This window comes from Beta vulgaris, chromosome 8 (genome assembly GCF_026745355.1).
Source record: "Beta vulgaris subsp. vulgaris cultivar EL10 chromosome 8, EL10.2, whole genome shotgun sequence".
Lineage (NCBI taxonomy): Eukaryota > Viridiplantae > Streptophyta > Magnoliopsida > Caryophyllales > Amaranthaceae > Beta > Beta vulgaris.
In genome coordinates, this window is record NC_079209.1 from 23,857,258 (window position 1) to 23,881,753 (window position 24,496).

Consider the following 24,496-nt stretch of genomic DNA (forward strand, 5'->3'; position numbering starts at 1 on the left):
TTGAATCATTCCAGGACCTAACACCACAGTCTCACTAATGTTGTTCCAGCACAATGAACTACGACACTTTCGATCATCCAGTGCTTCGAATAGAGCCATTTTAATACTAGGATGATAATTGTTGTTATATGAGAACTCTATGAGGTCCAAATGGTCTTCCCATGATCCTTGGTATTTTAAGGCACATGCTCTTAACATGTCTTCCAGGAATCCTGGATGGTTCTTTCTATTTGACCATCTGTAGCTGGGTGAATGGTTGTACTCATCAATAGTTCACTACCAAATGCTTCTTAGACTTTTTCCAGAAATTCGAAAGGAATCGTGAATCTTATCAGATGCTATGTTTGTGGGTACTCCATGCAATCGAATGACATGTTTAACGTATGCTTTGGCTAGGGCTTCCATACTCCATGTGGCTTTCATAGGTATGAACCTCGCAGCCTTTGTTGATGAGTCCATTATCACCCATATTGTGTTATTGCCTCCCCGACTTTAAGGCTACGACAAAGTCCATGGATATCAAATCCTGCTTCCATGTTGGAATGTCTAGAGGTTAGATTTTTCCTTGAGGTCTTTTGTGTTCACTCTTAACCTTTGGACACATCATGCATTTGGTAAAACTCGGCTACTTCCGTCTTGGGTGGACAGAATAGTTCGTATTATGACCTTCACTCATTATCTTTTGCTTTAAATAACTCCTCACATTTTTTAGGTACACACCATCGGCCATCACTAGTAGAATAAATGTCAATTGTTGCGGTCATTAAGTGGCATATTGATGCGATTTTGGCCGCGCAACAATTAAGGGCGCAACAACAGGAAATTACCTATTGCTATAATTTTTAATCGCAGTAATAGAGCAACATATTCCTGCGGTTCTTACCCTAAACCGCAACAATAGGTATTTTTCTAATTAAAGATGAAACAAGTTGTTGCTGTTTATCAATAGGTATTTTTTTAAAGAAAAAAATGAAACCTATTGCTGCTGTCTTTGATAGGAACAACAACAATAGGTATTTTTTTAATAAAAAATGAAACCTATTGCTACTGTTTTTGATAGGAACAATAGCAATAGGTGTCAGTGGAGATTTTTTTTTGGCCAGCTAGAAAAGGAATATGACTGAAATATACAAATAAAACTAGAGAAATCTTGAAAATAAAATTTAGTATATACAAAATAAAAACCAGTATTTACAAAATAAAAATCAGTATATACAAAATAATTACAAAAAAATATATAAAAACTAAAAACAAAAATATGTAAAATAAAAAAAGGAAGCAATTGGCAAAGATAAACAACAAAAATTATAAAAGTAAAAAATTAATTTAGAATTATTCAGCAAAATAATTATAACATTAATTGTCATCAAGTTCTGCACATACACAAAATGAAAAGGGAAAAACAAAGACGACACAACCAAATCATCAGACAAGAATATAATAATAAAGAAAGATAAACGAAAATAACAGAAACAAAAGAAATGCTCAGAAATCAATCCAAGAAACAGAAATAACTAAACTGATCAAAATTCCAATTATAAAAAATCTAAAAAAATATATAAATAAGAATTTATCTGTTTCAATCGTTTTGTATAACCACCTGTCACCACCGCCGACATCGATCGCGCACATCTACGTCCAACGAGAAGAAAGAACAATGAGAAGAAGAGAAAGGGAGGAGCGCGCAACGATCGATCTACTTTGATCTACTTCTCTCTCTTTTGAAGAAATTGATCTACTTCGATCTACTCCACAAATGTAGGAACTTTAGTGAACATCCGATGAAGAAACCAAAATAAACATCAAAATCGTTACTTGACTTTGAACTCCGGCAACGAACTACTTCGATCTACTTTCCCTGAATTTTCGAACAATCAAACCTTTGTGCGACGCCGGTGAGGAGGAGCGAAAGTGAGGAGCAGCAAAAGTGAGAGACGAAGAAAGGAGGAGCGAAAGTGAGGGATGAGAGTGAGAGGGAGTGTGAGAGAGTGAGAGAGATTGAGAGAGGGTGAGAGGATTGAGAGGGTGAAGTAGATCTGCCATGAGAGAGAGGGAGGAGGATTGAGAGGGAGAACTAAGAAGTGAGGGAGACGCGGGTTAGATTTAGGGTTTAGTGAGGGAGGTGCCACTTAAATATTGTTATATAATATTGGGCCATTTATTGCTGTGGTTTTTTAAACAATCTGCAGTAATAGAGTAATATTTTAATATTTTAATTTAATACTGATTAAAATATTAGCATTTGAATCTATTGATACGGTTTTGGGTGGGAACCGCAGCAATAGATCTAGTTTAACTAGTCAAATAATTTTGAAAACTTGTCGTTAATGTATATTGCTGCAGTTTTCACCCAGAACCGTAGCAATAGGTTAATTTTCGATCTTTTATTTTCTTTTGACTTGGTTTATTATTGTGTATGGGTAAAATCGCAGCAATTTAGCCGCAATAATAAGCAATTATTCTACTAGTGCCTTGGAGCATATACTCCCGTTTTCATGGTTTCAAACCCTTCTGCTTTTCCCTCCTTAAGTTTTGCTTTGACCAGCTCAAGTTTCACATCCCCAGACTGAACCTCTCTTATTTCATCTAGGAAGTTGGGATGGATGATTAGGGCACTCAATTACTTTTCCACTTCCCTTTCATCAACCACTTCAATTTGGAGTTTAAAAAATTCCTCACAGAGTTTATCTGCAACTACCAAGGTGTTCAGGCTACGGCTAGGTTTGCAACTTAATGCATCAGCAACAACGTTTGCTTTACCCTCATGGTATTATATGTCTAAGTCATAATCCTTAATGAGCTCTAACCACCTATGTTGTCGCATATTGAGGTCTTTAAGGATAAAGATGTCTTTGAGGCTTTTGTGATCGGTGAAAATATTCGACATGTCACCCCGTAAAGGTAATGTCTCCAGATTTTTAAGGCAAAAACAATTGCGACCAACTCTAGGTCATTTGTTGGGTAATTAACCTCGATCATATGATTTTAATTGACGGGATGCATAAGCTATGACTTTTCCATTTTGCATAAGAACACAACCCAACCCATTCTTTGACGCATCACTATAGACATCATCCCCTTCATTCCTGCTGGGCAAGGTTAGAATAGGGGTTGAAGTTAATCTCTTTTTGAGTATTTGAAACACTTTCTCACTGTCCTCATCATTCCAGTTAAACTTGCAATCTTTCTTCATTAAGTTAGTCATGGACTTTGCTATTTCTGAGAAGTTTTTAGCAAACCTCCTATAATAACCGTCTAAACTCAAGGAATTCCTTATATCTGTGAGATTCTTTGGTGTATGCCATTCACTCATAACTTTATCTTTGCAAGATCTACTAACACAACCTCCTTAGAGACGAAATGACCCAAAAATGACACTTTTTCTAACCAATATTCACACTTCGAAAACTTTGCATACAGTTAGTTCTCCCTAAGTGTATGTAAAATAAGCCTCAAATGTCCTTCATGTTCCTCCTTGATCCTTGAATAGATCAGATCAACATATCGTCTACGAACATGACTACGAATTTATCAAGGTAGGATCGAAAAATCCTATTCATGAGGTCCATGAAAACAGCAAGTGTAACACCCCATAATTTCAAAGCAAAAAAGAAAGAAATAATAATAGTATAATAGGACAATGGTGGAAACATCGACTTCTGGAAATGTCACTACTACAAGAAATGCGTTTAAATAAATGAGTGATAAAAACAACATAAATAAATCGTATAAATAAATTAAATTAATTAGATTAATATCCAAAAGAGAAAACTAACTCTTAGACTAACTAAAAGTCCTTTAATCGAGTCTTTAAGGACAAAATTGCACCCCCTTTCATTGTCAAAAAATGACCACAAATACTTATTTTGGGTGTGGAAAAAGTCTCGATTTGCATGCCAGACTATTAAATGTCAAATCTATAACGGAATTCACTTAAAATGTGCTACCATGTAGGAAACCTAAAAGTTCGGGGCTACGATGTATAAAGAGTTTTTAAAAGTGCTAACATGTAGATCACCTAAAAATTGGGGACTAACATAGAGAATTGTACTAAGTATAATATTATATGTGTTGGATCATTTTTATGTATGAAATAGACAATGGGGATAGAGATAGATAGTCTCTGAAAAAATAGATTTATAAAATTTAAGTTGGAATAAGAGGGCTATTCTACGTAAGCTATCAGATTGTCTTTGAAATAGCAATTGTACCCATTACCAAGCATACAACCGAACATCAGATATGATAACCGTATGGAGATGACAAAATCCTATTGTTTTATCTTGCATCACAAAATAGGATTTTTCATTCATAAAACTACCACCAGCAAGAGAAGATTGAACTATAAAGCAAAAATATTTTACGAATATAATACAATATATGGGTAGAACAACTCTTCATTAAGAAAAAAATTGGAAGTCATTGTTGACAAAAACTTAAAAACAAATAACAAAAAAAAAAAAACAGAGGGCTTGCACTGTCCAAAACTGGTGGTAGGCCCCCTACATCAAAAAGAAAAACTAGGATTTTAAGAGAGGAAGGAAAGAAAGAGAACAACTATGTTTTTTTTAGTTAGTTAAAGAATCAAAAATAGTGAACTTACTATAATCATATGCGGTTTAGGAAAACGAAAGACAATACGTATATATGATAATTTGTTTGAAACTTTTTGGTCCATGTGGTCATAAAACTATTTGTACTAAGCTTTTTTTTTTCTTGAGTGGTACTAGAAATCCATTAAAAGAATAATTAGTTTTTAGAATTTAAAAGAAGTAACCAGATAAGTTTCAGTGAAACAAAAGACTTTATTAGGATCTTACCTATGACATTATGGTGAGATTTTTTGGCCCATATAATCATAAAGTTATTGGACAACCTGTTATCTCAAAAGCGGATAACACAATAAACAAGAAAAAAAAAAACGAATTTGTTTGCATATACTTTAGAAGATAGATAAAGTTGGACAATAGTTTAATTATGTTATTGTTAAAGTAGATTTGATAAGAAAATGGAGTATCATTAGATCATACACAAATTATGTAGAATTGTAGATTGATATGTGTATGTGATTGTTTCTTCGTTTTTAGAAAATATATAGAAAGTATATTTAGATCATAGACAAACATACATATTTTAGAATATATATTATTTCCTTTACTGTAACAAATATCTCTACAGAAAATTTTCGTGCATTTTTGTACAGGTTGAAAAACTGGTAATTATTATATGAAAAAGTTCCACCCTCAACTTTAGACATATTATTTAGGAATGAAGGAACCAACAAATAGGGAAAAACAATCAGGAGATAAAATAAAATAAAAACAATGAATATGAATTACTTGCTTTTAAAAGTTGTGGCGCTGATACTAGTCATCAGAAAATGGTGCACAATGACCAATGAGCAATCAATTGAAACATTTGGTTTCTTCTCGGCCATGATATCTTATCACAACTGCTGTTTGTTGTCTTGTTGTCATCTCATCATAACACAACGCTAGCTTCTGGAAAGGCTCATTAGCATTTGTGTGATATTTGCTCTGTTTGCGACCAAACTCTCTTGTAAGTTGTCACTAATTACAACTAGTGATTATGCATGCATGTGAGCTTTGTCGGTTGACTTTCATAAATCAAAATTTGGTGGCTAGTAAAAGAAATCTATCTACTTATTTACAACAATATATTAATAAGAGGCGTTTTAAAATAAGGCATGTTACTTCATATATCTCTATTATATAAGGAAAGAGGGAAACTATAATGTCCTCAATAAATTTACTTAATTAACTCTTAGTAAATCAACTACTTTACCAAAAAAAGATAAAATAAAATCAAACTCAAATATAGCATAAAAAAATTTAAATAGAAAATTATATCAATTAAATATTTGATCAATCAATACACAATCTAGTAGTAAATCAAAAAGGAAAATACAATCAATTAACAGAGTGAAATGATTTAATTAAAACAAAATACTTTGCTGATAAAAATATAAGAAATCCTTAATAAATCTGCATAACATTCTTTTATCGCTCATCAATTTTAATTTTAAAAATCTTACAGAAAGTATAAATAAAATAAATAATGATAGACGGGTTTGTTTAAGTGGAGTTTTGTTAAGTGATATAGGCTTAATCAACAAAATTAGCTAGCCGAAAAAACATGTCTAATGTTCAAATTCTATCTTTGTTTATGCCCAAAGAAGTTATAAATTATGTTTTAAAAAAGTGAGGCATGCATCGCGTGCATAAATTGCTAGTATTTGAATATTTGATGTGACTTCGAGCTTATAGGTTAAAGTTTAAACCACTAAATCAAGTGATATTTGATTATATCATTTGAAAGTAAAATATTAATAACTGAATAATATAAATTGCCCGCCCTCAAAAACTATATATTCTTCCGTTCTTTTTCTATTCCAACAAGTGAGTTTTCACACTTTTTAGTGCACAACTTTAACTATTAATATTTTTGATTATTTTTTTAATAAGAAATTAATATTTTGGAAATATATATCGAGACAAATCTAAGAAACATACACATGACTTTATTTTTCTTTACGTAAAAATCAAAATAGATAGTGAAAGGGTGGTGGATGATTGTGTAAAAATCTAATTGTTACAATAGAAAAAGAATGAAGGGGGTAGTTACTAATTATTAAACGTTTGAGACTGTTATTGACAAGTCCAGAACCCACCCCTTTTTTCCTTTCAAATAAGTGCAACATTTATCTGACACATTAATACACATCAACCTTTTCAGTGTTTGGTTTAGAAATGATGACAAACAATTGAGTTTTCCTAACAAACTGCTAGGTTTGTTGTTGTGTTCTCTTCTATTTCTTTGTGCAACAATTAGGTCATCTCTAAGACAGAGTTTAATGAGCCCTACTCATGAAGACCAAGATATGGAAAAGGTCAAGTCTTGAAGTGCATGAAAAAAAATGAAGACGGTATACCTATGTTTTTTATTTGACCCGTTTTCCTTGGCAACACATGTCAATGCACTATTTTAAACCTTTATATCTCTAATTATCAATAATCAAAAATTAACAATAGTTGATATTCTGAAAATATGCATTGAGACAAATCTAACAAGATCTCACATGACTATATTTTTCCTTAATTACAAATCACAAAAGATAGTCAAAGTTACACATGTGAATAGTGTCAAAAGTCAAAACAGGTCATCTAAAAAACCGAAAGGAAGTATGTAATATTGTGTGCTTGATAAAAAGGGGAAAATATGAAACTGTCCTTAATGGGATACCGATAGTATTATGAATATGGGAATTAGTTGGTAAGTCTTCATAACACTGCCAGGTCAATAAAATAGTTCATAAAAAATGCTAATTTCTAATATGTGCGTATATTTTTATATTTATGGCCTCTAAAATAAGTATTATAGTTGTCTGCTATATGTTATTTTATAATTTTTGACGACTTTTATTAGTAATGGGTTCTTTATGTTCTTATTATATTTTATTAAATAATTAGCTTATATAATGTGTTATTTTACTATAGGTGATTTACAAATTTACTTTGTAAAAGGAATACAAGTAGACAACAAAGCATGAAAGAAGAAAAAAATAGTGCAAGCCCAATTACATATGAGAAATAACAAGGAAGCAAAATCCATCTTGCCTTCTTGTTTCTTAGGCCACATTTCACGAACAACTTAAATCAAGGAAAGTAGGAAACTTTCTTGTAAGGATGGCAATTGGGCGAGGTGGGTTAAGAGGCACCAACCTCCACACCCGCACCCGCATAAAATTCCAATCCCTATCCCTGCCCCACCACACATTGTGTGGGAAAATTCCAGACCCATCCCCGCCCGACCAAGTACGTATTTATATCTATCACCGCCCCACCACCCGCATGAGTACCTGCACCTGCTTCATACCCGTATCGTACCCACTTCATCCCCACCCCCACTACCCGCAAGGGTATCTGCACCCGCTTCGTACTTGTGTTATACCCACATATTTATATTTTGCGGGTAGGATTTTAATCCCCATCCCCGCCAAAGTCTCCTACTTGACCCGTCCCACTGCCATCCCTACTTTCTTCCTTCCTTCATCCATTAGAGCAGAGTAGGATAAAATAGGAAATTTTCCTTTTTCCAATTCAACGACCAATTTTTTAAGGGAAAAGGAGAATTGTTCCCTTAAGTTATGATTCCCTAACTGATTCACGGGTCTAATATACGGAATATGCAGCAAATACGATTGTTTCTTTTCTTCTCTACAAGAAATTTCCCTAAAATTGATAATTGGGGATTTCTCGATAGGGTATATAAATCCATAAATTTTACCACAAGAAACACACGCAAACGAAGCGACAGTATAGAGTTGTGAGAGCAAGGTAGTGATACAAGGAGATTTGAGGCTACGAGATTAAGGAGTATTGGAGGAGAGTGGTCGACATCGTTGGAGGATCGAGTGCAGTGGCTGCATTCGGTTAATCCGAATTTGATGATTGGTATACTTGGCTTTTGATTAGTTTCTAATAGCTTTTACGATAGCTTTTAGACTAGCTTAGGCTAAATTGCTTTATTTTCCTTCTTTTGTGGAATATTCCTCCTTTGTGCTCTTTCTTTGGGTGTTTGGTCTTATCTCAGGATTTAGGACCATTTTTAGAGGACCTTTGGAAAAACTCCAGGCAACGAATTAAAGAAACGGGGAATCAATGGGCTCGAAAGAAGAGAAAAAGGAGATAAGAGAGCTGACCCGAGGACCCGGGATCACCTGAACCACCTAGGTCAGCCCAAACAACAGCACCATTCCTTCCTGATCATGCGACATGCACGGTTTGGTAAGTGACCCGCTTGGGGTCAGCTAACCCGAGGGCTTAGGTTAACTTGACTCGCCCTTGTCAGGTTTTGAGAGAGCCAAGCTAAGCTTCGATCCTGATCACGCGATGCATCCGAGTCATTTAGTGACCCGCACGAGTCAAGTCCACCCGAGCACTCGAGTCGAGTCACCCGCCCGGGTCGCTGGGTTTTTTGGAAATTATTTCTTTGCTTTGCGTTTTTGTATGTGGGCTTTATTGTAATTAACTTTATTTCATTTTTAGGAGTATATAAGAGGAACTCCTCTTCTTTTAGGTTAAGAAATTTTATTTTTCATATTATAGGGATTAACTTTTGTTTTAACATTCAAACTTTAGAACCTTAGGAGAGAAGTTGATGTTTGAAGATTTTATGCTTCATTTTCACATTTTATGCAAGCTTAAAAGTTGTTAGTTTCTCATTTATTTCATTTTCTATTTCTCTATGCTTGTTTATTTCATACTTTGTTTGCTTAGATCTTGTTTTATTAGTTGATTATTTTTTCTTTTTCTCTTTCCTTTATGGTTATGGTGATGAAGTTATGTCAAGATTTGTTTTGCTTCATTTTTATGATGTGTGAGTAGTTTCTTACTAGGGGAAGGGATGTAACCTTCATTTACTCTTTGGATCATAAATCTAAGTTAGGGGTTTAACATTTAAGGTTGAACTTGTTGATCAAACTTGCTTGATTTGGTTTGTTGGGTGCTTGATCACCACTTGACTTGCATAATTTGAATTCGTAGTGAAGGATTGAGAGATGAAGCTAGGAATATACTAAATTTTGTTGGTAGACTAGGATCTCCATGATAATAGGTATTTTTCAGTTTATGGAAGCTCGATTAATCACGTGGTGTTTGATTTAGCTAGTTTGGTTGCTCATGCCATGAGAATTGGTCATGAGTGACTAATCAAGCTCCTCTAATTAGCTTAAGAGAGTAATTAGAGTTCCTATATGCATGATTTTTCCCCTTATAATCCCCCATTAATTTGTTTCCCCTTGGTTTTGATGATTGCATTCTTGGATTAAATGTTGGTAAATTCCTTTGTTCTTTTACTCTCATTTTTTCTTCTTTACTTGCTTTGTTGATTAATTTACCAATATCCTAGTTTTCTTAGAATTTAGAATCATTGTAAACTTTCAACAAGACCCACAAATAGATTTAGCTCATTCTAATTAGCAAATTAACCCTACTTCCTTGCGGATTCGACTCAATACTTACCCTATCTTGGGTAATTTAGGTTATATTTGACGAGTTTATAACAACTCATCATAATTTCACAAGTTTATCCCTACTTTATTCATTATTTATCTAGTTCTTGTGATTGAATTTGGTTGTTATACTTGTTAATCGGATATAATTTTGGTTTCTAATTTATGATTTTAGTCCAAGTGCTTGAACACTAAGTTTATTCATATTTCAATGTTAAGTCCGGTATTTATCCAATTAATATGATCGTTGCTAGAATTAAAAGTTTAATACTTATGTAACACCCGATCCATTCGAAGCCGGGTCTATCATCACTAATGCAAATTCAGGGTGAACACTTGTCCTAAATAACTAACACAAATTCTTATGGCGCATTTTGTCTTCACTCATCCGCACCCCAGAGAACTTCCCATGAGGTCACCCATCCCTTGACTACTCCTAACCAGCATGCTTAACCGTGGAGTAACTAAGGAAATGAGCTCCCTAAAATAAAGATGCATCTTGTTGGAATAAGTAACCTGTTAAATCCCTCTAAAGCAATCATGAGATGTATTACACTTATACTTGTGATAGTGCACGATTACATGTATAGGGTAATTAAGCTATGCTAGATTTCTATTAGACACGGCGTTCAATGGTTATTTAGAGTTCATGGCTTAAGATCGTTAGTATGAAGTGGTCATGCCAATTTTATTGAGTATATGAATTGATCTGGTAAAGAAAGTTTATTGGGTTGGTAGTATTTTAGCAATATTCTAAGATTTCAGTGAGCTTAATAATGAATAGACAGCGGCAGTAATTCGACAATCTAGGTACTGAACTTATTATTGAACTAGACCAAATGACTGGGATTAAAAGACTAAGTTATGTCTAATTTGTCCATGATCGAACCTAAGTTATGTTGATTGCTTGTTTGTCCTTGTGAATAGTATAATAGTTTTTTTTTATATCTAAACTTATTTATATTAGCTACTCAGATATGATTTCAAAACCCCCTTATTCTATAACATATGAAGCGTAAATAATGTATATATTAGTATTTGTATTTGTTGTGTGTATAATGGTTTATTTATGTTATTAGTTAAACTTTGAGAGTTAGAAATTTTAGTAATCTTCTTGTGTGATTATCGTTGTTAATATTTTTGAAGGACTAAGATAGGATTATGAATTATTAATTTGTGTACAGTAATCGACTTGTATTAACTTACCTATTATAGTGTTGGCCATTTATATGATTTTATAAAATATTGAATTTGTTTTCGTAAAAGTACTTTTTAGTGTAGAATATGTGCCAACTCAAGGGGGATATAATTAGAATATTTGGTGAGAGATTCCTAATAATATCTTGGATATTATCTTATTTTGTTTATGGAAACTAGATAATATGCTAAATAATTTCCATATACTTGTGCATCTTTGGATATTATCTTGCAACCAAGATATGACCTAACACTAGGTCACAAAATCACTCTCCCAAAGCATATAAATACTGTATATACTCTCCAAACTCGTCATTGTTCTTCTTGCAAAGACCCAGTATTAGTTGAAGAGCACCTCAAAGAACTGTTGAAAAGTGTTTTCCTATTTTTAGTGCACACTATAGATTACAATATCTCTCACTTAGCTTTGTGTGTAAGCATTACTAAGAGAAAATCTTTGAGTTTGTATTTGAGCCACTAATCGTTGGTGGTGGTGAGTGTTTTAGGGGTCAAGTGCAAGCGCTTGTGAGGTCAAGTGCAAATTAGCACATATAAAATTAGGTGTGGGGTTGAACTATTTTTCCGAAATAGGTTAAACTATTAATGAGATTTATTACTTTTTTTCTTCAGTGGAGTTTAATCGAAGTTATTATGTGGTGGAGGACATAAACTTTTGGTTGAGTCGAACCTAACTCATTAAATTAGCGTGTTCATTACTTGTGTTGTTTACATTATTTAATTCTTTCCGCTTCTCGGGACATGTTCTTTGGTTTCCTAAATTGAAATATTTTAAAACATATTGTTTGTTAGCATATTCAATTCAATTCCCCCTTCTTGAGTACCAAATGAACCTTTAATTGGTATCAGAACAAGTTCTTCTTATAAGGGTAACACCTAGAGAATTAAAATCACGAGTACTCAAGACGTTAATGCTATGAGATATGACGATAAGACACCGAAGTTCAGCGTAACGGAAGAAACTATGCTTCGTGAAAAAATAGACTAAAAACAATCATATTGGAAATGCCTATGAATGCTTGATGATTGTGAAGAACGTGCCATTAGTTGTTTCTAAGATGGATGCTAAAGGGAACCAGATATTAAGAAAGAAAGTGAATATGATTCTTATAAATCGAAAAAGTTGGAGAAGAATGCAAAGACAATGTCTACACTTCAATAAGCCATTGGAGACAGAGAGACATATAGGATCTCAACATGCTCATCAGAAAGAGAAATCTAGGGTACTCTCGATTTTGCTTACGAAAGCACCAATGAGGTAAAAAGGCCTAAGATTGATTTGTTAATGTCTAACTACGAAGCTTTTAATTTATTCAAAGACGAAAGTATTAATACTTGTTAGGTAGAAACTAGTGGAAAAAACATCACATGCTTCGGTTAAAAAACCCGTAAAAATGCTCTGTATTTTACCCGTATCAGACGTCATACAAGCACTTGAGCATTTATCAAATGCTCTGATTTTCAACCAAAGCACTTAGATTTACAAGTCCTCCAGTTGTGTGAAAAACCGGAACACGTTGAAATATGTCAAGTGCTCTGGTTGGCCAGAAGAAACCGGAAAACTTGTGAATCAAGTGCTTCGGTTTTTTCCCTAACAAACGAAGCACTTGACATTTTTGTTTATAAAAAATAATTGTTGTTGCTTGTAGAACAACAAGCATACAATAACAACAACTATAATCTTCCAAGTCACTATCAACAAAAAGTGATAGTAGTAAGAAACAAACTACCAACACATGAACCATTTGAATATAACTCACTATCTCTAACCATAACCAAAACTAACAAATGAAATTCTCATAAGAAAATATTTAAACTACAACAAACACTAACCTTTTACCCGAACAATCTAGATCTGACTGAGGTGACCAATTCATCATATATTGCAATTATATTATGCAAAATTGATCTATTTATTGAATAGATAGATTTATACTAGACTAGTATTATTAGATCATTATCTGAAGAAAATTTTAATACATACTTGGCTTGAGGAAAGGATTAAAAGAAACCGAGCTATATTCACAATATAAACAAAGTTCAACTTAAGTTTTATATCAATTAGAAGGGGCAGACAGGCCTTCCGTAAGAATCTTCTGTGATTAAGTTTTGGTATTTTCTTCTACCCTATTTGTGTTTGACGCTAGTCATTCTGCTATTTGGATTCTGTATATGCCAGGATGAGGTGTATGAATATTGGCATTGTTCGATCATGTTGTGGGTACTTAAGCAATTCTGGAAAGGCTTATGAAGAAGAGTATCTATGCCTCAAAATAGAAAAATAATGTTGTTGAAGCAGTAATAGCATAAGGAAATATAGTCCAGGTACCCCTGAATCATGTAAACGAAAACAAAGGATACTAAAATAAGAAAAACAAAGGTGCGGCTTCTGAAAGAATATGTCCTTAGACATCCCGGCAATTTGGAAAGGCTTATGAAGAAGAGTATATATGCCTCAAAATAGAAAAATAATGTTGTTGAAGCAGCAATAACATAAGGAAATATAGTCCAGGTAGCCCTGAATCATGTAAGAGAAAACAAAGGATACTAAGATAAGAAAAACAAAGGTGCGGCTTCTGAAGGAATATGTCCTTAGACATCCCGGCAATTACTATAAAAGGAATTACTATATAGATAATAATTTACGTTAGTTTAGTAATCACATTTACTTGCTAGAGAATAAATGTTGCTTAGTGGGACAATATTGATTGAACCTAAAACTAATTTAACCTAATCCTATGAGGTCACACATTGCAGTAACTAATTGAAGTAACGAAACCGGCCGTAGGAGAAATTAGGGTTAGGTTAGGTCTCTCTCTCTTAACCTATTCTCCTACTATTATAAAAGGTTATAATAGGAGAGTAGAATAGAGCGTTCAATTTGTCAGTAACTTTCAAACTAAAAAAAGGGAGAGAAAAACCCTCTTATTTCCCTCTGAAAAATACAGCCACCCTCCCTAAAAAGCAAGAGAGTGAAACATGTTCATCCTCTTCCAGTCTAGCAAACGTGGAAATTTAATTAGTGCTCGTGGACTAAGTAGAGGGACATCAATTGTTGTTCTTTGATCTCTAGCACTTGCAATCCGATGGAAAACACGCTACAAAGGTTGTGCATACTTTTCCTTATAATATGATTCATATTTATGTTATGTATGCGATCTTGTGATAGATGTTAGGAAATTTATTTCCTGAAATTCCGCTATATGTCCATCTATATTCCTATAGTGATATCAGTTTTAACCTCTTGCATAATGTTTATCTGATCATGTTCATGTTCATGTGCTTTTTCTATTATTATTTTATTCAATTAAGGATGGGATTTCTTTATGGATTAGTTTGCATAATTAATATGATGATATTAATTTATTGGAAATTGTTAAAAGTTTGTTCTATATTATACGATTTTTTCACCAAATACCCCGGACAAATCGAAAAATTCACCATACACCCTCAATATTTCAGATATTCACCGTATACCTCCAATTTTTCGAAAACGTTCACCAAATGCCCTTTTCGTAACTGACGTTAACTTACCATTTGCATTATTTACAATTTTACCACTATTAATCCATAAGCGTAAAATCTGACCCTAATCTTAAACAATAACCCAACCCTAACCCTTTCCCCCGGCTAGCCCAGCCCCCACCCCTCCCCTCCATCCCAGACCAGCCCCCACCCCTCCCCTCCCTTCCATCCCTGACCAGCCCCCAACCCCTCCCCTCTCCTTCACCCTAGCGCAGCCACACCACCGGTCTCCCCCACCCTTCCCCCACCAGTGCAGGCCGCAACCCACCCCTTCCCTACCCTCGAATGACTTCACCTTCCTTTTCCCTCCCTTGAATGATTCTGTCGGTTTGTTGGGTTGAATTTTCACTAGGTTGCTCAGATCTGACGACATTAATGACGACCCGCGAGTTCTTAGATGGTGGTGGAGAAGAAGGTTTGCTCCACCAAAGCAACAACAACAGCAACAATGTTTCTCTCTCTCGCATCCCCTTGGCGTTCGCACCACCAAAACAACAACAACAACGATGGGGATTGGGTGGCTCGATTTCTAGGCTTGGTTGGGTCGATTTTGGGCTTAGTTGGCTCGATTTCGGTAAATGGTGTTCGATTGTGGAGATGGTGGTCTAGGCTAGCAGGGGATGTGTGGGGGGATGTGGCAGAGGGATGGGGAAGGGTGGGGGTTGCGAAGGAGGGAGTGGAGGGGCTGGGGGAGGGGTGGAGGGCTGGTAGAAAGGGAGGGGTGGGGGTTGTGGGAGGGGTGGGGGCAATGTTGGGCTTAGGATTAAGGATTAGGGTTTAGATTTTAGGGTTAGGATTTAGATTAGGTTAGGGATTAGGGTTTAGATTTTGGGGTTAGTTAGGAGTTAATTGTGGCAAACTGATAAATAAAGCTAATGGTAAGTTAACTACAGTTAGAAAAAGGGCGTTTGGTGAACAGTTTCAAAAAGTCAAGGGTATATGGTGAATAACTGAAACATTGAGGGTATATGGTGATTTTTTTTTGATTTGTTAGGGGTATTTGGTGAAAAAACCGTAAATTATAACTATGCTCAATTTTTTTTCGGTACCTTGTTCCACAGTTGATAAATTTTATTGTTAGATTTATGGTTAATGGAGATTAAAGCATAAAATCTAATAACAAAATTAAAATTCAGTTTTTAATTTGTGCGTAAAATTAATCTTGATACCCAGATGAACTACTTTTTGTTGTTGTCTTCATAAAGTGATTGAATTGTGGGCTAAAATCATCTCTTAACCCCAGTTTTGAATAAATTTCCACAATTAAATTCCGTTTTAATTCATGTAATTGTTGCACATTAAATAAGGAATTTCCGACAACCATGGTTGGGTGGCGCATTTCACCGGTGCAGCCACGGTGGTCTGCGTCGGAGTTGTGCATGGTTAAGAACAACGCCAACTAGGCAGCCTTGCGCTCCAGTGGCGGATATCGTGGCTTGCTAGCCTTGTTATTGATGGATGCAAGAAAGTTAGATATTGATGGGGTGGTTCATGCTACCGTGGCTATAATATCCTACAAACTTAACCATGTTTAATCAATTAATTAGTTATAATTATCACTAATATGACTAAGAGTTAAGGTTTTCTTTTTATTAAACATAAATTACTAGACTTTGTAAAAAGGGGTTATTCTATTCTCTTGTGTAACCAGAAAATATTAGACTTATAGTTAACTATCACCAAACTAGGTAGTTAAAGTTGAAACAATGATTATTGTCTGATTTCATAAATTAAAAGAAAAATAAAGAAAGTATTATAAAATTGAGAAAGTTGACTACTTTCTTCCTCCTACTTCATTCCTTCCTCTTCTATGGCAAACACATGGCAAACATCCCCAAATTTGCTCAGCTTTATCTCTGCCCAAGCCACTCACACCTTCATTCAAGTCAACATCTTAGTAGGCATAAGATCAATGGTTTACATGCATGGTTTTGGCCAAAAAAAACAACCCAACAAAGCTCATGGTTTTTGAGCTCCAACAATGGCTATAAATACACAATCTCGTTGCTCAAACACACCACACAAATCAACATTACTCCAATCAGAAATTCACCTCAAATTTAATAAGAAACAAATGAAAAGAAAGAGAAAGTTAAAAAGCCAAAATTTAAAACTATTTTCGCACCACCAATACCACCACAGCACCACTCGCCCCTCCTGCCACCATCGCCGCCGATCACCTACGCGTCAAACGCCGGCTACCCGCACCAGCCTCACCTCTTCTCTCTCTTCTTCGCACTCTTCTTTCTCGTCGATCCTCTTCGTCGCGCCCAGCTGTGCACACACCACCGACGACATCTGTCCGCCACCGTTGCTGCACGTCGCATCGCCTAGCCGTCGCTGCCCGTTGTCATCGTTCGCCAGAGGCGTCGTTCTACCTCACGCTTGTCGACCCTGCTCACTAAGCAGAGGTATATGACGCTCCTCTTCATTCTTAGTTTTCTGATTTATCAAAGTTTCTTAATCAAGCCCAAATTTCTTTTGCTAGTTATGTTAGTTTTGGGGCTAAGATAACTCTATTTTGAACTAAACTTAAGTGACAATAAACATGATTTATTATTAGGGTAATGTTATATGTAGCCCTTAGGGCTACATATAAGCATTAAATACATTTCTTTAAATGGAAACAGTTTAAGAATTCAAGACACATTTTCACATCAACTGAGGTAATAAATGCTTGATTCAATATTTTATTTCCATTTTAAGCACCTTATACATAGCCCTAAGGGCTACATATATCATTTTCCTTACTATTATATTGGGCTAAAGCTGGTTGGACTTATATTTTTCATTAAAGGACTGATTTAATTAGTTTAATTACCACTTAACTTAATTCCTAAAAACTATTATTGGGCTAGATTTCATGATTACTAAACTAGTTAATTTGTTTAAAACTAATTCAATAAGCTTGTTACTTATATTATGAGTTTAATTTATGATTACTCCACTAATCCTTAAGTTTACTTATAATAACAAAATAGCTTAACTTAATAGTTTTATGAGATTAAATAATATTAAAATAATGTTAATGGTTCTAGTATACTAAGAAACTTAATTAATTTAATAATGGACGACTAATTGATGATTAACTATGAACTCTTATAATAATATATTTTCAAATGGTTGTAGGTTACGTATTAGTATAACTTTAATGATTCTATAATTTCTAAAAAGGAGTTACTTCACCTATTAGTCGATTAACGAGTCACCTTAAGAAGTTATTAACGACTAAGTTAATAATGATCTTTATTGAGACCTTTATGTCGTTATGATGAACGCTATGACTATAACAAGCTCTAACTAATATTTAGGCTTAAAAGCTAAACAATGAAACATTCGTTAATAAAATTATTCTTGAATAGATTAAAGAGGATAAAGGATATTACAAGGCTCCCTCGGCTATCAAGGTTGGTAAGCAGGATTTCAGGTAACATCTAATGCTAGCACCCGCACTCCCTTTCCAAATATGTTTCATATGATGTTTTTATAATGTTTATGTGATGCTTTTATGGTGTGCGAGAATATGAAATGTTTGTTATCTAAATGATGTCTATTAAATGATTTGATTTTTTATGAAGTATGACGACTTTGATGTTACGAAAATATGATGATGATTACTTAATGTTAAAAAGAAATTAAAAATGATACAGCTCAAGTGAAAGAAGGTCCTTGGCAGTATCCTGTGGGTACCACAAGTGTCACCTTTGTTGTGGCCACCCTTCTAGTTGATGATTGGGCACCGAAAGTGTCACCTTTGTTGTGATCGCGTTTCTGTGGGCACCGCAAGTGTCACCTATGTTGTTACTGCCCTTCTGTATGCCAATGATGTGGGCACCGAAAGTGTCACCTATGTTGTGGCCCCCTTTCTGTATGTTCTGGGGAGACATGCCTTCTATTGTACGAGCCAAGTTACTGAAGTAAAAGATATATGATGATGAACATGATAAAGAAGATAATGTAACGTGATATGCTATGTTTGCGAAATGGTTTTACTCATTCTCTCCTCCCTGTTTATAAATAAAATGATGTGAAATGAATTTACTTTGTTAGAGTAGTATGTTATTGAGCCTCGACTCATGACGTTTTGTTTTATGTTTTGGGTATGGAAGAACAGTTATGGATCACTAATAGACTGCGTTATGGAGATTATGTATGATTCTATGAGGTTTTAGGATATTTTGTACGATGGATAAACAAGTATTATTTTACGATGAGTAATTGTTTAGTGGATTTTCAGTTTTAGGCTATTATTTTATTAGTGGGACATAACCCACAGGCTTAAGTTATGTTATTGCTGACGATTAAGGTTATGTAATTTGTCGAGACGTTACAGAGTGGTATCAAAACCGAATAATCCTAGCCGGAAGTGCGGAGTAATTAACTTTGGACCGCCTAGGTGTGGTCCTTTGGGAAATTAGATATTAAGAACTCGAGGTTAGTAAATGACAGATTAGGTTAATATAATCAGAGATATAAGACAATGAGTGAAAAATATGAGGCTTACTTCTATGAATTAGTTATTAGAAGTTGAGGATTATTTGGGTCATTAGAATTTCAAAGAAGTGAGAAATTGATCTTTTGAGGTCTTATTTGGAATAACCTAAAGCTTTGGGGTTCCTAAAGTGTGAGATGTTAAGTGAAAAATTGTGCAATTTTAATTTGGCATGGAGAATGTGAAAAGTTCGAGGTTGAATAGCTTGAGGATGAATCGATGACTAGTAGACTAATAGTTTGATGATTTGTGAAGTATTTTTAGAGGCATGAGTGGCTATATGTGATTTTCGAAGTAATACACAAAGGTGCTTATAAGATAATGTAAAGCAGGTATAGGCATTTTAGGACAATTAGAAATATATTATTGGATGATTAAAAAGATTAAGCCATATGGTATTCTGAAAATTTTCGAGGTTGACGGTGTTGTGGACATTATCCACTTTCCTTGGTGATGTACAATTGAATTTTATTTTATGAGAGTTCATACGACGATATTGGGATTCGTAAATCTTAGGGGCTTTGAATTTATATTTGAGGGATTAGAAGGTGATTAACATTATTACAATTATAAAGATTTTGGGTTCTGAAAGTTGAAACACATCATGACAAAAATTGGATATTATGGTTTGTTACATGCATGGATTTTGAGGGAATTATTAATTGAGGAAATTAGACAAATTATTATCTTGAAGGAATAGGGATGTGCTACTTGAAGACATGATATTATGAAGTAAGTGTCAACATCGAAATAAACTTAATTTGAAGAAGTAAGTGCTTAACTCTGGGGCTATGATGATGAATTTGGTTTGATACGATAACTGAAATTGAGGATGTACAAATCATGAATTAAACAGTCTTGGTGAATCCTTATTAGATGATAATGTTATTATAAAGACAAGAACCAAAATGTGATGTTTATGAAGGCCTTATGAAGCTTATGTTGTGGAATTGATAAGAGAATTATATTATATACCAAGCATGATGAGAATCATCAAATGATGATGAGTAAGAAAAGAATGAGTTGATATATTAAGGGGCATGATTAGCATTCGAGTTTAGGCTTTCTAAGTAAAACTGACGAACCTAGTATGAAATTGTATCAGGGATATTTGAAGTCATGAGGATTCAACATATATTATGGAATGAAATGTTGTATCGAGAATATGTAATGATGAGATTTAAAGAAGAAGAAACTAATGATAGAAATAGTACGAGAATCTAAGGATGGTAAACTTATATTATGGAATGGATATTAATGATCTACATGTTAGAGGTTCAAGGAAATTTACGAAATCATTTCTGGGAAATAGGTACCTTGCCAGCTCCAAAGCAAATCAATAAAAGGAGAGATATGAATAAAAATATGAGATAACACTATTCAGATAGAGAATATGATTCGAGAACTTAGGCTTGTACTTGGACAATGGACGAGTGTACATCCTAGTTGAAAGAAATCCTTAAAATATGTGTGGATGTCGGAAGAAAGTATAACTGATCAATTCGTGGGAAGTATTTTTGCCAACAAAGTGAGGCTTTTCATTGACTTTTAATACTTTAAGATTTCGATATGAAAAATCATTTGCTTATAGGTGTGCTCTAGACATTAATGTATAAGTTCATCCAAACATGGGTTGTTTTCGACGGAATGAAGGTTTAGTTGACAAAGAAAATATGCTTATGTATATGTGAATATGTGATTCTGAAAATTTTTATAGAACAAAACGCATGACGTTTATACCTGACTATGTTTTAAGTTCCGAGGACGAAACTTTTTCTAAGGAGGCAAGGATGTAATATCCTAAAAACTTACCATGTTTAATCAATTAATTAATTAGTTATAATTATCACTAATTTGACAAAGAGTTAAGATTTTCTTTTTGTTATGTTAAACATAAATTACTAGACTTTGTAAAAAGGGGTTATTCTATTCTTTTGTGTAACCAAAAAATATTAGACTTATAGTTAACTATTACCAAACTAGGTAGTTGAAAGTTGAAACAATGACTATTTTCTGATTTCATAAATTAGAAGAAAAATAAGGAAAGTATTATAAAATTGAGAAAGTTAACTGCTTTCTTCCTCCTACTTCATTCCTTCCTCTTCTACGGCAAACACATGGCAAACATGCCCAAATTTGCTCAGATTTTTCTCTACCCAAGCCACTCACACCTTCATTCAAGTCAACATCTCAGTAGGCATAAGATCAATGGTTTACATGCACGGTTTTGGCCAAAAAAACCACCCAACAAATCTCATGGTTTTTGAGCTCCAAAATGGCTATAAATACACAATCTCTGTTGGAACATTTATAGGGTAATGGGTTTATTATGCTCATATGGTCTTATACTAGAAGAGGATGAGGTCTAGTATGCAAAATATTAAAGTACACAAAGTGGCAAAAGCACGTTGAAAACAAGGGAAAACTAAAGACCATCGCGGGCCGCGACACCCGTTGCGGGTTGCGACCTGGGCCTCGCGACTCGTGGGCTTCTTCGCGAGTCGCGACGTGTATTCTGCCTTGGAACGTGAAAAGCTGCCTTGACGGTTTTCAACCGTTGTGATGTGTACGTTTACCTTTTAATGACATTTAGGGTCCTTAAATCAGTGGATTAAAGGTCTTTAATCGGTGATTAAAAGGGGGGGTTATGAAAGTAAGCACTCTGATCTATGAAGGGTATATTTCCTATATAACCTTTGTGATTCCTATGAGGCAGGGGTTAGAAGAAAATCAGAATTTTCTATACTCTCTAATCTTCTTGCTTTGCTTAAGAGAAACCTTGCAAACTTCTCTTGAGTGTTCTTCACAAACACAAAACACAAGTTCTTGTTGATTCACTTAGAATATTTCTAAGTGGATTGTTCTCTCCATTGTATCTCATTAGTTATTTCGTGTAACCCGGTGATCCTAGAGGGGCGAAATTAAACTAATAGGAAAGCGTAGTTTCCGTGCCATGGAGTGGAATATCCGGTTCTCTCATTGATCACCTAACAATCTATTAGTTTAATTTTTCTTTCTTTTCGGATATGGCTCAATCACTCAGGGACATGACTATGAACTTCCAAAAATTGGATAAGTTTGAGGGGGTGGGTTATCGGAGGTGGCAAAAGAAGATGCATTCTTGTTGACACTTGAATGTGGTGTAGGTTTCACACCCATGCCACCACTCCCGGAGATGGAGAGGAGAGTCTATGAGCTATCAGGAAGAGGATAAAGTGGGAGAATGATGACTACATTTGCGGGTCACATTCTCAACTCTCTACCGACCTTTGTTGATCTCTACCAAAAGTGGAGAGTGCAAAGGAACTTTGGGATGCTCTTGAGGCCAAGTACATTTCGGAAGATGCTTCAAGTAAGAAATTCTTGTTAGTAATTTTAATTCTTTAAAATGACTAATGATCGGCCTATTGTGGAGCAATTCCATGAGTTCATCATATTTTGAACCAAATAAGATCACATGGTATGGTGATGGATGAGGCAATTGCGGTTGCCTCAATCATTGAAAATTACCAAATTTTGAAAGATACAAACATCTCTTTGAAACATAGAAAGGAAAACATGTCCATGGAGCAATTAAGAACTCATCTTCGTATTGAAGAGGAGATCCGGGCTCAAGATGGGGTTAAGGATACTACTCCTAGTATTCCTAAATCTACCGTGAATTTGGTAGAGGTTGGTGGGTCTAGTAAGACCAAGAAACCCAACAACTATAACAAAACCAATGTTGCAAACAAGAAGAGGAAGACCCTCACTTGTTGGATATGCAATGGTCCTCATCTTAAGATGGATTGTCCTTTTAAACAAGAAGAAGACAAAGAAGACAACCTAGTGTTGTTCAAAACCAAGGTAAAATGCACATGTTAATGTAATTGAAGAAATGCATTTTTTTCTATGATTTCTGAAATTATGTGTGTGCAGGTTGATGATTCTTGGTGGATAGATTCGGGAGCCTCTAGACATGTGTGCAATAACAAGGATTTCTTCAAGTCTTTGAAAGATTTGGATGATGGTCCAATCTTGTATATGGGGAATGATTCTACGGTAAAGGCTAGAGGAATAGGCCAAGTAGAATTGTTGTTAACCTCGGGAAAGACTTTAACTCTCCGGGATGTTGTTATGTACCGGAAGTTAGGAAGAATCTTGTGTCGGAGGTCTTTGAATAAGTATGGTTTTAAAGTTGTTTTTGAGTCGGATAATTTGTATTTCCAAGGGTGGTATTTTGTTGGACAAGGTTTCTTTTGTAATGGAATGTTTAAATTTAGTATTGATAATAAAATTGTACTAGTTCTATTTACATGCTTGATGTTTCTTCTCTATGGCACAATCGTTTATGTCATGTAAATTCGTAGATTATATGACATGTCTAAAATGGGTTGATACCTCCTTTCGATTTAAAGTTAGAGAAGTGTAACATTGCTGCTAAATAAAATTACAAAGAATCGTTATCTAGTGTGACTAGACAAACGGTTTGGCTAGAAATTATGCAAAGTGACTTGTGTGACTTTCATAGTTCACCTTCTTTGGAAATAAAAAATATATTGTAACTTTTATTGATGATTTTTCAAGGTTTTGTTACATATATTTATTATTTACTAAAGATGAAGCACTAGAAAAGTTTAAGACGTTTAAAACCAAAGTGGAACTCCAACTTAATCAAAAGATTAAAAGACTTCGGACGGATAGGGGTGGTGAATACTATAATCCAAGTTATTTTAGTTCCATTGGTGTAATTCATGAAACAACCGCCCCATACTCACCTCAAAGTAATGGTATAGCGGAAAGGAAAAATAGGGTCCTAAAAGAAATGGTTAATACTATGCTTTCTAATTCGGGTCTTAATGACGGTTTTTGGGGTGATGCAATTTTAACTGCATGTTACATATTAAATCGAGTTCCTAATAAAAGGAATAAGACTACCCCTTATGAACTTTGGTGTAACAAAAAACCTAATCTCAATTACCTTAAGGTATGGGTTGTAGGGAATTGTCAAATTGACGGAACCTAAAAGGAAAACTTTAGGTGAAAAAGGAATTGATTGCATTTTTATAGGCTATGCGGTACATAGCAAAGCCTATAGGTTTTATGTCATTGAGCCCAATGACTTTGTCTCTATCCATTCCGTGATAGAGTCAAGGGATGCAATATTTGATGAGACTCGGTTCTCATCGATTCCAAGACCAAAGGACATGATACATAGTACTAGTATCAATGTTGTGGATAACATTTCTAAT